At 40.0% G+C, this 18,384-nt stretch overlaps 1 long non-coding RNA gene across 1 annotated transcript; it reads left to right on the top strand.

Moving 5' to 3' along the window:
• The first annotated feature begins 1,549 nt into the window (after window positions 1–1,549).
• LOC114751595 (uncharacterized) lies at window positions 1,550–12,216 on the top strand. The gene is made up of 4 exons (XR_003740769.1): window positions 1,550–1,586; window positions 2,213–2,279; window positions 11,842–11,881; window positions 12,180–12,216. It is a non-coding gene; the product is annotated as an uncharacterized LOC114751595 (long non-coding RNA).
• Window positions 12,217–18,384: the final 6,168 nt, after the last annotated feature.

Consider the following 18,384-nt stretch of genomic DNA (forward strand, 5'->3'; position numbering starts at 1 on the left):
CATAACTAGTAAATTGAGCCCCAATCTTTCCTATAGGCTTCAAATCATCATCAAACTCCATTGTAATCCTCATAGGCTGTGTGGTCTCATCACGTAAAGCTAAATGCCTCATACGGGTTGGCCTTCTACCCTTTCTCCGGCTAGTAAAAGAGAACCTTTGTAACATCCCAAATTTTGGCTCATAGATACAAGTAATAGCACAAGAAAAGGATGATTACTAAGTCCAATGCAACAAAAGTCCCGGAGATCCCTCGGAAGAAAAAGGAGATTTTCCAAGGGCAAATGTGTAAAACAATAGTGTTTGGGGACTAAATAATGACGAACTGGAAATAACTAAGGGCCAAAGGTTATGCCAGAAACTTGCAAGAGATGGTTCTGAAGGTTAGGCCTAAGGAGGGACTAACTTGCAACGAAAAGATTCCTAGGCCAAGTAGGGACCTAATTGTGAATAATAAAAATTCAGGTTGATCAATGTTCGAAGTTATCGAAAATGGCCCAAATGTTTCAGAAAAATTCCAGAAAAATGGGAATAGGATCCCATAGTCAATATAAGGCTAGAAATGACGGAAATGCCCTAAAGTCATTTCAGGTTTTTGAGCAATTTGAGATAGTAACTCAAATTGAATTATTTAAGGTACGAGACAGCCTTAAATAATCAGGAAAAAACTGGAGAACAGTAGTTGAGGAATTTACACAGATTGTAAAATTAATTCCAGCCCCAGAAACTGACAAGGTTAGCTTTAATTGAATTTAAAGCCTATTTATACCCTATCCGGGGAAAGTCAAATTTCCTGTCTATGGTTTGACTTTGGACCCGAGAAAAATTAGAGGAATACCCTGTGATGAAAGAGAAAGAATGAAACCCAGAGACAGATCAACAAAGTTACGAGCCGATAAGAAAGAATTCGGCAAAATCGACTACGATTGAATATTAATTATTAATATTTTGGGGAAATGAGAAAGAAGAATGATTCCCCTATGAATGTATTAGAAGAGTATGAGAATGTATTTTGAAGATGAAAAATGTGCTAAACCATGTCCCAGAGGTATCGGGTAAGTCAGGACCCGAGAAAGTACCTATTATGATGTACACCGGTAAGATAGGTGGAGGAATATTTTTGGATGAATTTATGCATGAATTTTGTATGATTTTCCTTCCTATCATATTGCCATAGGGGCATGAGGATATGTGTGGAAATGTGTAAAAAGATTAAGGACATATTAGGATTAAAGAAAGGATTTTAAGTAAGGTGATTAAGAAGTTTAATCAAGGTAATTAAGAAAGTTAACCATGGTCAAGTTAATTAACCATGATGACATAAGCCTAAGATATTTAGTAAGATTTCTTGATGAAGAAGCCAAGATCAAGGGCTAGGATTAATTTGAAAATCAAGGGCCAAGATCTAATCTTGCAAAATAAGATCAATAGCTAAGATTTCTCCTAACTCCCTATATATATCCCTTCCCCCACAAGCATGATATTTTCGTCCACCATGAGAGAGAGGAGAGGGAAAACGAAATGGAGAGAGGAAGAAGGAGAAGAGGAAGAACTCATGATCCTAAGGCCATCCAAGCTTCAAATCAAGGTATGTTCATGGATTTTGATCTAGTTTCTACCTCCCTTGGTATTTTTGAGCTTAGATGTTGGTTTGGTTGGGTTTTTCATGGTTGAAACCTAGGGGGGAGGTGCTGCACAAAATTGTTCAGAATGGGAGAAGATGAAATTAAAGTCATAAACATGTTTAAAGGCTTGAAAACAACAAGAATCAATTGGTTTGATATTGATTCTTCAAGAAATCCAACTTCCCCTTTCATTTGTGTATGATTCTGCCATGGATGGTTCTTTATGTTGGGTCTGGAATTTAATGATTTTGATGCTGCCAATGAGTTTAAATGATGATTTTGTGTAGGGATATATGTAGAAAACATGTTTGGAAGCATTAGAATTGAAAATGAAAATTTTGGACCTAAGGCACCTATGTTTTGGCCAAACCAGAACTAGGGGAAAGGAGTTAGATTTTGATTGTTTTGAACTTAGAAATGGATTCTACATGCAAAATTATGTGGGAATAGCATGTGGAATTAATTTTAGAATGATTGGAAATAAATCTCAAAAGTTAGAAACAAAGTGTGATCAAGTAAGAGCCAAGTGTGGAATAGGTTGATAACTTGGTCCTAATTGATGTTTCACGTAATGTGTTGATATGTTTAGGACCTTGGAACATTCAAGGGCATGTCTTGTTTATGTCAACCGAAGGCTCAAACACTTGGAAGGTTAGGTGTAACATCCTGAGTTTTATCGGGTTTTAATAGCCTCTTTTGGGTTGATTTTGAGGATAGATTAGTGATTTAATCTTGATCTTGGTGTTTGGGTTGGATTTGAGGTTTGTTGGAGGAATAGGTGAACGTACCCCTCTCAGGGTATGTTCGCCGTGGCGAAGTTCACCGGGAGTTTCAGAGGGGAGTGTCTTCTCGGGAAGGTTTGGCCGCGGCGAAGTCTAGGGGACGCCGCGGCGAAGTTGTTCAGGTGAGCAGGCTTCCCTTTCGGGAAGGTTTCGCCGCGGCGAATGTTTTCTGGGCGAGCGAGAGTTTCCTCTCGGGAAGCTTTCGCCGCGGCGAAGATTGGGGTTCGCCGCGGCGAAGTCAGGTTTTCAGGCGAGTAATCCCTCTCGGGATTAGTTCGCCGCGGCGAAAGGTCGCGAATCTATATATTCGCGGGAGCAGTTCAGCGTGCGAAAAATAAGAAAATCTGAGGTAGAGAGAGAGGCTCTGCTAGGGTTTCAGTATTTTGGCTTGGATGGGGCATTTCTAAGGATCCATTACCTCAAGTAAGTGATTTTAACCTCTAATCTTCTTTCTTTCTTGGAATTTCTTGGAATTTCTGAGGATTTTGGTGGAACCCTAGGATTTTCTAGGTTGTGATGGAATTGAGGTTTTTGACCGATTGTTTTGAGTTTAATTGATTGCATTGGGTTAGTTTAAGTATTTAATCAGTGTGGTTTCCTTGGATTTAAAGAATCTTGAATTTTTGGAGTTAGGGTTTATGGAAATAGGTGATTTGTGATTGAGGATGATAATGTAGAGGTTGATTTTGAGTTTTGTGAATTGGGTTATGTTAAGGAGGGTAAAATTGGATGTTTAATCGGTTTAGAATTGTTGTTGGAACCTTAATTGCTCAAATGGGATGTTTGGGTGTAGAATTCCATAGTGGGTCCTTGAGGTTGTGAATCTTAATTGATGTTTGGAAAGGAATTAAGGTGTTAATGGATTGGTATGACTTTGGAGTGTTGCCTTGATAGATATACCCTTTGAGTTGGGTAGAGTTTTGATGGGAGATAGGAATTGTGTGTCCCCAAGTGTTGTGTTGACCACATTATTAGTTTGAAAGCTAATAGATGATGGTTGTGTGTTTGTGTGCTTGTGTAGACCGGTTGTGAGTCTTGGTGGTGCACGGGGCCACATCGTTGGTTTCTTGTTCCTTGCTCAGGCGAGAGGTAACCACTTTCCAATCCTTAGTACTTGCTTCTGTGGTACTGTGAGTAGATTTGTGTTTTGTGCTTTAAGTAGTAATTATGTTCGAACTGTATGTTGTATATAAAAAGGGAAAACCGTCTTGTGGGGTTTTTAATCGATGATGAATGAAATCTTGAAATTGTGAAGGATATGCCACTGAATGAGGTTAATTGTAAAATGATTATTACTCTTTGATTATGATTTGAGCATGATGCATTAATTGGGAATTAGTGAGAGTTTTGTCTATTACTACCACGTGGTAAGGCCTCCATTAATGCATGATGGTTGGCTTAGTACGTCCCCCATGGTGAGGGATAGGCCTTTTGGCTCCCTACGTCCCCCAGAGTGAGGGATAGGCCTTTTATGGCTCCTTACGTCCCCCATAGTGAGGGATAGGCCGGCTTCGGCTCCTGAAAATCCCCCAAAGTGAGGGATTTGGTTGATGGGATTGCATCATTGCATTTACATGAATTGTTGTGGCTATCGTTTTATATTATTTGTGAACTGCCCCACTTGACACCTCACGAGCACCTATTTAGTAGTACCTAGTATTGGAAAGGTTGGTTACTGGGACTTAGTCTCACCCCGTGGTTTACAATGTTTTCAGGTGAAGGTTTCGGGCGTGGGCCATCGGGAAGAGACGCAGAGGCTTGAGCTCGGTTAGCTTTAGGCCTCTAGCATTTGTATATGTATGACTAGTATATATTGCCACATTTAGGATTGCTTTTTGATATATTTGATTACCCGGCCTTGTTGTAAACTGGAGAGAATGTATCTCTTTATTTTGGTTGGCCGGAGGCCATTGCTAGTGTTTGATGAACTCTGGATTATATGGTTGAAAACTATTTAGATGGGCTGATTTTGATGTATGTGTTACCCGGGCCGGAGGCTCGGAGGCCCAGTGGATATGAATGGATTATTTTAGTTGCATGCAACGTCTTACGGGTTGACCCGAGCTTGAAAGTCAATTTCTAAAAATATGAAATTTTCCTTCTACTATGGTAGCTCGTTTTAACAGCTTTCCTTTTCTATCATAGTAGAGGTTTTATGATGGGTTAAAATGTCTTGAGGTAGAAGGTTTTTTTACAAATTGGTATTCAGAGCCGGTTTGTTTCTTTGAAATTGTTTCTTTTCCTAGTGGCAATATACATACTTCATACATACCTTCCCTGTTTGTTTTGTGTTTCCTTTCTTTCTTTACTAATGAGGGTTTCCATCCTTAGTTGGGGAGAGGAAGGATGGTACGGACACGTCAAACAGATCCAGCCGGTAATGGACCGCCTCATGAGAGTGAGGCTTTTCTGAGACAAATGAGGGAGATGATGACGGCGGTGGTGGATGAAAGGTTGAGGAAGTTTGAAGAAGACTTCACGAGGAAGCATCAAGAGTCGGTCAATCAAGAGGACCGAGAGAATGAGGTGACCATAGAGGCACGAGGAGTAGGAGAAAGGGGGGTTAGGAGTGGTGATCGAGCCGGAGATTTACCTCAGAGGGAGGAGTATCGAGCGGCTAGCCATAGAGGAGATACTTCAGAGGGAGTGATTTACCCTCCGTTGCTGAATGACATCACCAAGGTATGGAGGGAGGTGCATCGTCATGATCCTCCCCAGTTCAAGGGAAGTTTGGAACCATCAGATGCAGAAAAGTGGATTGAGCAGATGGAGACAATCTTTACTGCTGTTCCTTGTCTTTCCCCGCTCAAGGTACAAGTGGCGGTTACCTATCTGGTGGAGCAAGCAAGGCATTGGTGGGATAGTGCAAGACCTTCTGATATATCTCAGCTGGATTGGGATACCTTCAAGCGGATGTTCTATGATCACTTCTTTCCGAAGGAGTTGCGAATGGAAAAGCAATTCCTATTCTATTCCTTAAAGCAGGGCGAGATGCATGAGGACCAGTTTATCACAAGGTTTATAGATTTGGCAAAGTATGTGCCTAGGCAGACGGAAGATCATTCACTCTGGTTAGCTCAACAATTGATGAACCGTGCAAGGCCGGAGTTGAAACAGCAGTTGGCCTTGTTAGAAGTCAAGACCTTTGAGGAGATGTGTGTGAAGCTGCGGGTTGCGGCTAGAAGGACAAGAGAGGTGGTAGAGGCAAGGAGGGCTGAGAATCAAGCTAGAGCGGCCCGTTATCCTGGTCCTACAGGAGGAGTGGGGAAGAGGAGTCAATATAGCTCTGGGAGCTCGAGTAGCTCAGGGAGAAACAGGAACCAAGGGCAGAATCAGAGGGTGAACGCTCAGAGGGGCTTTATGCAAAGGCGCCAGAATCCAAACAATCAGACTGGCGGGGGACAGGGCTCCCGTCGAGATTCATCAGTGACCACCCCGAGTGTTACTGGACCGTGCCCCAGATGCGGGGGTAGGCATGCGGGGCAATGCTGGGAGTGCTTTCGATGCCACCGGTGGGGACATATTGCCAGAAACTGTCCAGAGAGTCAGCCGACACCTCCAGCTGGTCGTTCTACTGTTCCAGGGCGTGTCTATGCGATGACAAATGAGGAGGCTTCTGCATCTCCGAACTTGATTCGAGGTAACATTCTACTTGAGGGACATGTTATTTCTGCTTTGTTTGACTCGGGTGCTACGCACTCCTTTATTTCTGTGGACTGTGCTCAGAAGTTGAGCTTGCCTGTGGTTGAGCTACCTTATGACTTAAGAGTGTCTACTCCTGCTGGAGTCACTGTCGTAACTGGAAGAGCGTGTCTAGAGCTTGCACTTCAGTTTGAGAATCGAGATTCTACAATAGATTTGTTCTGTCTACCTCTGAAAGGTATCGATGTGATTATTGGCATGAATTGGTTGATGGCCAATGGAGCAATCCTTGATTGTAAAAGGAGGTTGGTGACAATTCCGGTAGGTGCCTTATGTGCTGAGATGTCAAGTGGTCCGGTTTTGTTGTCAGCTGCTCAAGTAGAGAAGGCGGTGAGGAAAGGGTGCCAGGCCTTCATTGTCTTCTTTTCAATTAGTGAGGATGAGGCAGGAGGGATTGAACAGATAGCTGTGGTGAGGGACTACCCCGAAGTGTTTTCAGATGAGGTTGCAGGACTACCTCCAGAGCGAGAAGTGGAGTTCTCCATCGAGTTGGTTCCGGGAACCACCCCAATCTCCAAGGCTCCCTATAGAATGTCTCCTTCAGAATTGGTCGAGTTGAAAAAGCAACTAGAAGAATTGCTAGAAAAGGGACTTATCCGACCAAGTGTGTCACCGTGGGGATCGCCGGTTTTGTTTGTGAGGAAGAAATATGGTAGGTTGAGGCTGTGTATCGACTACCGACAATTGAACAAGGTCACAATCAAGAACAAGTACCCGTTGCCTAGAATTGATGACCTATTAGACCAATTAGTCGGAGCATCAGTTTTCTCTAAGATTGATCTGAGATCAGGATACCATCAATTGAGGGTACGAGCAGAGGACATTACGAAAACGGCCTTTCGAACTCGTTATGGACATTATGAGTTTTTAGTGATGCCTTTTGGACTGACAAATGCTCCAGCTATCTTTATGGACTACATGAATCAGATCTTTTGACCTTATTTGGACAGATTTGTGGTAGTGTTCATCGATGACATTCTGATTTACTCTAGAAGCGAGGAAGAACATCGAGAGCATCTTCATATCACACTACGGATACTGAGGGACCACCAGTTGTATGCTAAGCTGTCAAAGTGTGAATTTTGGCTAAAAGAAGTGAAGTTCTTGGGTCATGTGGTGTCAGCTCAGGGAGTAGCAGTGGATCCTAACAAGGTGGACGCGGTACTTAAGTGGGAAGTCCCTAGATCGGTAACTGAGGTGCGGAGTTTTGTGGGATTAGCTGGATACTATCGGAGGTTCATCCAAGGCTTTTCTCAGATTGCAATGCCGTTGACTAAGTTAACCAAGAAGGATCAACCGTTTGTTTGGACGGAGAAATGTGAATCAGCATTCCAAGAGCTGAAGACCAAGTTGACTACAGCTCCAGTGCTTACTCTTCCAATCCCCGGAGTACCTTATGTTCTTTACACCGATGCGTCACTAAAGGGTTTGGGTTGTGTGCTAATGCAGAACAATAAGGTGGTGGCATATGCTTCCAGGCAGCTGAGGCCACATGAAGAAAACTACCCAACCCATGACTTGGAGCTAGCGGCAGTAGTTTTTGCACTAAAGATCTGGAGGCATTATCTGTATGGCTCCCAGTTCGAAGTCTTCAGTGACCATAAAAGTTTGAAATACTTGGTGGATCAGAAAGAGTTGAACAACCGACAGCGTCGTTGGATGGAGTTCCTGAAGGACTATGACTTTGAGATTAAGTACCATCCTGGAAAGGCAAATGTGGTAGCAGATGCTCTGAGTAGAAAAGCAGTGCATGTGTTTTGCATAAGCTTAAAGGAACAATTCTTGCTCGAGGAGTTGTTAGAGATCCCAATTGTACCGTCGGAGCAGGCTACTTTATGTGCAGTGCTTGGAGATTACGAATTCTATCAGGACTTACGAGCGGCTCAATGGGAAGATGATCAGTTGGCAAAAATTCGAGTAAAATTGGAGGATGGCCCAGTACAGGACTATGAACTTGGAGATATGGGCATCTTGAAGTATAAGAACTGGATTTGTGTTCCCCAAGATGAGGAGATTAAAAGAACCATCCTAGAGGAGGCTCATCGAAGCCGTTACGCCATCCACCCCGGAGCAACCAAGATGTACCACGACCTAAAGCAGCAGTATTGGTGGCCCAACATGAAGAAGGAAGTGACTGACTTCGTACTTCGGTGTTTGACTTGCCAGAAGGTCAAGATAGAGCATCAACGACCTGGAGGCTTGTTGCAAGGACTAGAAATTCCTCAGTGGAAGTGGGACAACATCTCCATGGACTTCATAGTAGGTTTGCCGAGGACACCAGAAGGGTACGATGCTATTTGGGTGGTGGTGGACAGATTGACAAAATCTGCTCACTTTTTACCCTACAAAGTCAATTATACCTTGGAGAGAATGGCCAAGTTGTACATGGATGAAATCGTCAGGCTTCATGGTGTTCCGTCGAGTATAGTCTCGAACCGAGATCCGCGCTTTACTTCTAACTTTTGGAAAGCGGTGAATGCGGCTTTGGGTACTAAGTTGAAGTTCAGTACGGCATATCACCCACAGACCGATGGATAGACCGAGCAGACAATTCAGACACTAGAGGATATGTTGAGGGCTTGTGCCATTGAATTCAAGGGGAGTTGGATTGATCACCTACCCTTAGCTGAGTTTGCCTACAACAACAGCTACCATGCTAGCATCCAGATGGCCCCTTATGAAGCACTCTACGGCCGGAAGTGTAGATCGCCTCTTTGTTGGACGGAACTAAGTAAAAGAACGGTTTTAGGACCAGATTTGGTAGATGCTACTACAGAGAAGATTGAGATCATCAAGCAGAAGTTGTTGACAGCTCAGAGCCGGCAAAAGAGTTATGCTGATAGGAGGAGGAGACCATTGGAGTTTTGTGAGGGTGACCATGTGTTTTTGAGGGTCACGCCTACTACTGGTATTGGGAGGTCCATTAAAGCGAGGAAGTTATCTCCTAGATTTCTTGGACCCTTTGAAATTCTGGAGAGAATTGGAGAAGTGGCTTATCGAGTTGCTTTGCCGCCGCACCTGTCCAATGTACATGATGTGTTTCATGTGTCCCAACTCAAGAAGTATCACCCTGATCCGTCTCACATCTTAGAGCCTGAGGAGGTGGAGCTGGATGACAATCTAACTTACCAGGCAGAACCGGAAAGGATCCTTGATGTGAAGGACAAGCAGTTGAGGAATAAGACCATTCGATTGGTGAAAGTCTTCTGGAAGGGCATGAGTCCTGGTGATGCCACTTGGGAGACAGAGGAAAGGATGCGACGTGATTACCCTCGTTTGTTTTCTTAGTAAGTGTTTTGTGTTTGTTTGTGTGGTGTTTGTGTGATTGCTTGAATTTTGGGGACAAAATTCCTTAGTTGGGGAGAATTGTAACATCCTGAGTTTTATCGGGTTTTAATAGCTCTTTTGGGTTGATTTTGAGGATAGATTAGTGATTTAATCTTGATCTTGGTGTTTGGGTTGGATTTGAGGTTTGTTGGAGGAATAGGGGAACGTACCCCTCTCAGGGTATGTTCGCCGCGGCGAAGTTCACCGGGAGTTTCAGAGGGGAGTGTCTTCTCGGGAAGGTTTGGCCGCGGCAAAGTCTAAGGGACGCCGCGGCGAAGTTGTTCAGGTGAGCGAGGCTTCCCTTTCGGGAAGGTTTTGCCGCGCGAAGGTAGGGGTATGCCGCGGCGAATGTTTTCTGGGCGAGCGAGAGTTTCCTCTCGGGAAGCTTTCGCCGCGGCGAAGATTGGGGTTCGCCGCGGCGAAGTCAGGTTTTCAGGCGAGTAATCCCTCTCGGGATTAGTTCGCCGCGGCGAAGATGGAGTTCGCCGCGATGAAAGGTCGCGAATCTATATATTCGCGGGAGCAGTTCAGCGTGCGAAAAATAAGAAAATCTGAGGTAGAGAGAGAGGCTCTGCTAGGGTTTCGGTATTTTGGCTTGGAGGGGGCATTTCTAAGGATCCATTACCTCAAGTAAGTGATTTTAACCTCTAATCTTCTTTCTTTCTTGGAATTTCTTGGAATTTCTGAGGATTTTGGTGGAACCCTAGGATTTTCTAGGTTGTGATGGAATTGAGGTTTTTGACCGATTGTTTTGAGTTTAATTGATTGCATTGGGTTAGTTTAAGTATTTAATCAGTGTGGTTTCCTTGGATTTAAAGAATCTTGAATTTTTGGAGTTAGGGTTTATGGAAATAGGTGATTTGTGATTGAGGATGATAATGTAGAGGTTGATTTTGAGTTTTGTGAATTGGGTTATGTTAAGGAGGGTAAAATTGGATGTTTAATCGGTTTAGAATTGTTGTTGGAACCTTAATTGCTCAAATGGGATGTTTGGGTGTAGAATTCCATAGTGGGTCCTTGAGGTTGTGAATCTTAATTGATGTTTGGAAAGGAATTAAGGTGTTAATGGATTGGTATGACTTTGGAGTGTTGCCTTGATAGATATACCCTTTGAGTTGGGTAGAGTTTTGATGGGAGATAGGAATTGTGTGTCCCCAAGTGTTGTGTTGACCACATTATTAGTTTGAAAGCTAATATATGATGGTTGTGTGTTTGTGTGCTTGTGTAGACCGGTTGTGAGTCTTGGTGGTGCACGGGGCCACATCGTTGGTTTGTTGTTCCTTGCTCAGGCGAGAGGTAACCACTTTCCAATCCTTAGTACTTGCTTCTGTGGTACTGTGAGTAGATTTGTGTTTTGTGCTTTAAGTAGTAATTATGTTCGAACTGTATGTTGTATATAAAAAGGGAAAACCGTCTTGTGGGGTTTTTAATCGATGATGAATGAAATCTTGAAATTGTGAAGGATATGCCACTGAATGAGGTTAATTGTAAAATGATTATTACTCTTTGATTATGATTTGAGCGTGATGCATTAATTGGGAATTGGTGAGAGTTTTGTCTCTTACTACCACGTGGTAAGGCCTCCATTAATGCATGATGGTTGGCTTAGTACGTCCCCCATGGTGAGGGATAGGCCTTTTGGCTCCCTACGTCCCCCAGAGTGAAGGATAGGCCTTTTATGGCTCCTTACGTCCCCCATAGTGAGGGATAGGCCGGCTTCGGCTCCTGAAAATCCCCCAAAGTGAGGGATTTGGTTGATGGGATTGCATTATTGCACTTACATGAATTGTTGTGGCTATCGTTTTATATTATTTGTGAACTGCCCCACTTGACACCTCACGAGCACCTATTTAGTAGTACCTAGTATTGGAAAGGTTGGTTACTGGGACTTAGTCTCACCCCGTGGTTTACAATGTTTTCAGGTGAAGATTCCGGGCGTGGGCCATCGGGAAGAGACGCAGAGGCTTGAACTCGGTTAGCTTTAGGCCTCTAGCATTTGTATATGTATGACTAGTATATATTGCCACATTTAGGACTACTTTTTGATATATTTGATTACCCGGCCTTGTTGTAAATTGGAGAGAATGTATCCCTTTATTTTGGTTGGCCGGAGGCCATTGCTAGTGTTTGATGAACTCTGGATTATATGGTTGAAAAGTATTTAGATGGGCTGATTTTGATGTATGTGTTACCCGGGCCGGAGGCTCGGAGGCCCAGTGGATATGAATGGATTATTTTAGTTGCATGCAATGTCTTACGGGTTGACCCGAGCTTGAAAGTCAATTTTTAAAAATATGAAATTTTCCTTCTACTATAGTAGCTCGTTTTAACAGCTCTCCTTTTCTACCATAGTAGAGGTTTTATGATGGGTTAAAATGTCTTGAGGTAGAAGGTTTTTTTACATTAGGGGAAGCAAACGGAAAGCAAGAGGGAAGCTATGTTACAAGGTAGTGAACTTACCTATACCGTGTGCTTGATATGTATGCTTGCATGGTCTTATTATGTTGCCATGATGTGACTAAGTTATGATGAAATGTTGCAAAGTTATGTTTGCAAGTTTATGTTATGTTTTGCCTTGGCAATATGTTATGAAAGCATGAAATGCTTTAGCTTACTTTCCATGACATTCCTATGATGATGTTATGATAACATGTCGTGCATTTGCATTATGTCTTGCATGCTTATGGGTAGTGTTTGCTACTAAGATTCTCCCGAATCTCACCCTCCCTTAACAACCACTAATAGGTATAAAGGGCATGGAGGAAAAGTCAAGGATGAGGAATGCAGGATTGATGGAAGAAGTCAAGAATATGTTATGGTCTTATAACATGTTAAGTTATGTAACATAGTTTATCAATTTATGTTTGATATGCCATGCATGTGGGATGATGATATTAAATGTTCATGATATGTAAAATGGTATGAGGTTATGTATGGAGATATTATGTAGATTTATAGCATGACAAGTGGTGGAGAAATAAATTGTTTATAAAGGTTGAATTGAGTTGAAGGGATAGAATGTCCCTAAATGAGTCACGAATTGGTGCCAATGATGAGGCAGATCAAATGAATGAATTTAGCCATGAAATTTGGTGACTATACAGGACACATCCTAAGCTTTAAAACAAGTGGTAAATCACAAAAAATGGATGTGTATACTAAGAAATATGGCTGTTCAAAGTCAGGACAGGATTTCTGGAAAGTACTGTTTCGACCACTTGAACAGTAATATTTAATGAATAAAATGTACTAATTGGCAAGGTTTGAGCCCTGAAAGTTATTTTTCCCTTGTAGAAGATTGAAAGAGCTTTAAGTGAAAATTGGAATTGCTTCGTTCTGATTTTTATAGAATTAGTTATGATTTTTTAAAGTTAGACCTGAAATCTGTAGTTTAAACAGTGAAAAGTAACCTGAGTAATTATGTTGAAAATTTTAATCCACGGGCTTGTACTTTAACCTGCTTGAACCATAACGCTTACAAATGCGTACTCTGAGGGGTTAAAGGTAGGATGTTTCAACCTTCAAAGGAGAACCTTTGGTCATCTCATTATAATCACCATCATCTTTCTTCATTTTGTATCTTAAAGTCCCACATTTAGGGCACTTATTCAACCCTTCATAATATGCAGTTATTAGGACACGCATGTATCTTCTCATATTTCAAACCCATCGGACACAAAATCTTCTTTGCCTCATATATTCGTTTCGGAAGTGAATTCCCTTTTGGAAGAATATCATTCAGCAATTCAAGCAATTCTGTAAAACTAGCATCGGTCTAACCATTTCTTGCCTTCAAGTTCATCAGTTTCAGCACGGTTGTCAACCTTGTGTAATCATCTTTGCACCCTGGGTATAAAGGCATCTCTGCATCACTACACAAAGTTTCAAAGGTGGGAGAGAACCATGTAGAAGATTCAGACCTTATATCATGAAACATATCTGAAATTCTATCACCAAAGTCTTCATTCACAACCTTCTCCTTGTAGTCTTTCTAATTTCTCCATGCCATATCCAATTTGTATATCTCAAATTTATCCCATCAAAGATAAGATGCTCTTTTATCCCAGAAATACTTCATCAACTATTGTTTAAACATTTGACACAAGGACAATAGTACAATCCATCTCTTTTACTAGGGGCATTTCTTTGAGCAAACTCAAGAAACCTTTCAACCCCATCCTCATATTCCTTGCTAATTCTCTTAGCTTTCATCCAACTATGATCCATTGCTCTACAGAGTCAATGAATATAGTTGTCAAGCTCAATTATAATTCCTTAATTCAAATATTGAAATAATAAAATCATTAAATATTAGTCAATAAACTAAAATTGACTAACACTTAATTATAAATTAAAGGGAATGTTTCTTTTTTAAAAATAAAAAATTTGAAAAAATTTCCTTTTAACAACTATGTACAAATTAAACACCAAATTAGAAAAAAAAATCAAAATTTTTAATCAACATGAATCCAAAAATATAACAAATAAAACAAAAGTAAAAATAACATATTTCAACGGTGAAATAGTTAAACAAAAATTATTTTAATAAAAAAATATTGTTCATAACATATTTCAACATGATAAATTTGAAGAAATATAACAAATAAAACAAAAATAAAAATTCAATTTCAAACCAATTCAATTAATAAAGATTCTTAAAGCTAAAACTTCTAAATCCAAAACGGGAACACAAATGATATCTATTTGCAGTGAAATTTTAAACAACACTTTACTATCAATCAAAGTTCATAACGGAAAAAAAAAACACAAAATAACGAATAGATTATTTATTACTAAATTCTCAAATTTATTACAAAAAAATACCAAAAATTCAAAATAAATATCAAAAAATTATAAAAAAATAAAAAACTTCACAACTAATCAACTTCAAACATTTAAACATGTTTATAATATGATATATAAAAAGGAATTAAGGTTTTCTCACATCAAATACCCACCAATCAACAGTTCAAGCACATAAAAAACGCAAAATGAACAATACAAGCCAACCACAATGTAAAACTAATAAACCCATTTAAAATACAACAGATTTTCATGGTTAAAATATTCAAGAAACCAAGAAAAATTGAAAAGAATGAAAGAAGAGGATACTCACAGAGTACAGATGATTCAAATGCGAAATGAGGGGCGTTCGAACGGCGGCAGATGGCACAAGCTAAATGGAGGAGTTTAAATGGTGGGAGAGTGCGGGGAATGGCCAGTAATGGAAGTTTTTTGGTGGTAGGACAGAGGGGGACCATGGCACACTGATGAAACGAAAGAGAAATGACGGAATACAAAGGCACCGTAGGGTTAAGTGAAAACTTTACACGGCGGTTTTCCTAAAAATCGTCATGGAAAATCAAAACTCATTCAACTTATTTACAAAAATGCCACCGTCTTTTTTTCCACATCGTTTTTCTGCTTAACTGTCATTATTTTGCGACGTTAAAAGTTTTTTTCTAGTAGTAATATAAGCATATGGACCCACCTCTCCCCATTTTTTTATTAAAAAATCCTTTTTTATTTAATAAAAAACAACTGTTGTTTTTGAACAGTGTCAAACTCGGTTGGCCCAGTTTGACTGGATCCAGGCCCCCCAGATTTTTTTATTTACCTTTTAAAAAAAAAACTACTCGGCCTGTCGACCCAGAGCACTGTGTTTCAGTTAGTGAAACACAACATCCAGGGGTGCCAAAACGACGTTGTTTTGGGCCCCTAGTCATCTTCTTCCTCCAGCCAGGTTGCCTTGACCTGACTGGAGGTCTGGCTAGTCCGTCGGTGACCTGCCACCTTCTCTCCTTTGTTTCTCCCTCATTTGACATCTGTTTGACGCATTCTTGTTGTTGTTAGAATCGTCTCTTCATGAACTACACGATCATGCCCTCTATTCACACAAAAAGATTCGATTTCAAAGACCCAAAAATTCTCTTCCATGAACGTTGAGGCCATTGATTTAGAGGCATAAGGCAACATTTTCGGATGAAAGCAAAACATTGAAAAGCCTTGTTTCTATTAGTTTTGTGAGAAAACTTTACTTATTTTCCCTTAAAAGGAAAGACTCTATGAAAAGTTCCAATCTTTCACTTGCATTCGGAAGAGGGGGGGGAAGAAATGAGCTTTTGTCAAATTTTGAGCTTCCTACTAGTAGAAACTAGAAACCAAACGCAAAAGCAACAACCAAAAGCATGAAAGAGATCAAACAGATGCATGAAAGCAAACAGAGACAATAAGAAAAAAAATATTTTCGGGCAAAAAAGAAATAGGGTTTTAAAACTCATTTAAAACAAAAAAGGATAGAGCATATGTTCAAAAAATTTCATGCATATAACACATATATGAAGAAAAAAATGGCAGCAGAAAAATAACACGTGTAAAAGAAGCACAGCCATAGGATCAGACAAGCTCTGATACCAATAAAGGAAATAATATAGATAGAGAAAGGAAACGTATCGGTTGGTTTAGACTATTAGAGTCTTGATAGAATGACACGGCAAATACATCAGAGAGAGGAGAAGAGAACACCAAAAAGCTCAACGATTAGGGTGAAGAGAATGGGTGGAGGAACGTCCTATTTATAGGACAACGATGGCCCTTATTTAAAAGAAGGTGCAATCTCTCTCATTTATTGTGAGATAATATTCCGATTTCACAATAGACAATTAATATCTGATTGATTTCTCTCCAATCAATCAAGTACTTAATGCTTGATTGAATATTCCCTAATCAATCATTAGTTGGTTTTGATTTGTGATTGATTTTCTTGATCTGAGAGATTCTCTTCTCTGAGATCAAGTAGTCCGGCCCATCAAGGGCAGACTTGGGCCCAATGTCTAACAATTCCCATAGATCCTCTAAGTTCTCTCTGAAATTTCATTAAATTGAGCAAACACAAGCCATTGCTTTTGGCCAAAATAAAAGATAAAAGGAAATTACACATGATTATGTGATGTAATAAGTGAAATGGTGACGCTTGAGTTTAGGATTAGGTCTAGTGGGAAGGGCTAGTCCCTCATAATGTAGCGAGTCAAAGTTTGAATCCCTGCCAGGAGAGATGTTCGTATTTAATGTTTGACAGTTCCTCGAATATAATTGCCACCAATAGGAGGATACCTATACTTTAGCAGAAAAGAAAAAAATATTAAAGTTGACAATATAGGTTGGACTTATCCATTATTGTAAGTTTGGGTTGACAAAATGCTAATTTGATGTTAGATTTATCTATTATTTGTGTATCAATAAAATAGATCATATATTTACACTTACAAGTTTTAGAGTTTAATTTAAAAGTAGCTTGAATTTAGTTTATAAAAAATTTGTAATTTAATTTAAAAATTTGATAAGAAATATTTAAAAAATGGTGGGCTAAGACCCCAATCCATCTTAATGGGCTCACGTAGGCAAAATGTCAGCCCATCAAGTTGCGAATTGTAAATCACCATAATTTTGATGACAAAAATCTTTCAATATCAAAAAAATTATTGTACAGTGTAGAGTTTTAAAGAAGCAATTTTATTCATTATCAAAGGTGCAGGTTAGATCTAACGGAATGAGTTAGTCTCTCGCAACGTAGTAAATCAAGATTCAGTTTTGTATAGAGAGATACCTACGTTTAGTGCCCAACAATATCTTGAGTCGAATACTTGTGCATAAAAAAAAAAAATGAATCCTTTTAATTGTGAGGATTGTAAGTATGTAATTACCAAGTTGCTTTTGTTGATTCGCTTCACACATCTCTCTCGCCTCTTGCATTCGTCGCTGTGTCTAACTCCTTGCTGGTTTGACACTGCTCGTCGGTCACATTCGAGGTATTGGATATATATCAACTCTCTGCAGCCCCACAAAATCTCTGATCCTTGACAAATTCAAGGAGTTGGACATCAGTCTGGTGCACGCATGTAAATTCTCAAGCATTTTTTGACTTTTTCCTATTTTCCTATTTTGCGGAGTAATGAAATACGGTTTTTCTCCGTATGGTAAAATTGAAATGGGAAGCACGGGAGAGAACGAAGCATGTTAGTGTTGAGTGAAGCGTGTGAGGATGAGCTTAATTTTGAAAACGGAGGAATTGTGGTTATAAAATTTTGATTAAAAAGTGAGATAAAAGTATAAAAAAATAATTAAAAGATTTTAATCTCACTTCTCTAATTTTTTAAATCAAGCTCATTAAAATTTTTCTACTCCATTTCCTTGCCAAACAGAGCAAGGGTGTGGAACTGTAGCTAATTTATTTCTCTTGAAATTGCTATCCTACATCGTATCTGACTGTTTTGGTTGCTTTTATATTATTCTCGACAATTTAAACTCGCAATATGAGATGCATTGTCCTGCATTTAAATGGCCTTAGGAAGCATTCATCACGAAGAATGCTTTGGATACTCAAGGTATAATTATTGACCTCGAAAATGTTATGAACCGTTTTGGTTGCGTTCCGATTGTGGTTGATATTGAATAAATATTTTTACTGCCATCAGGAAATAAATTGCAGTCTTTTTTTTTTTTCCTAATCATGTGGTTGATGTAACAGAACTTCAATATTATCGGACACCAGGCCATTTGAAAAAAGCCTAAGCACTGCTATGGCAGAATAGGAAAATGGTCAAAGATCCACCATTTCCATAGCAGAAAATCCAAGCCATAAAACTGAAACAATAGAACCAACCATAAAACTTATTAACTAAATCAGACAGAAAATTACAGTGAGATTATCGCCGCCATCAGGGCTCCCAGATGAGAGCACGAGAAAATCAATGAGAAAGATAGCCTTAAAAAATTATGGACTGCAATTTCTCCATGTATGTAAGAAATCTTCCTCCAAAAAGGACCATATCAAATATGCTTGACAATGAGCCTTGGGAGAATGGGAAAATCGTGAATATGGCCCTTAATCCAAGCTAATTTCAAACATAATAAATCTAGCAATCATAAAACTCCTACCGAGCAACAATTA

This window comes from Neltuma alba, unplaced genomic scaffold (genome assembly GCF_004799145.2).
Source record: "Neltuma alba isolate B1F8T4 unplaced genomic scaffold, ASM479914v2 tig00000162_pilon, whole genome shotgun sequence".
Classification (NCBI taxonomy): domain Eukaryota; kingdom Viridiplantae; phylum Streptophyta; class Magnoliopsida; order Fabales; family Fabaceae; genus Neltuma; species Neltuma alba.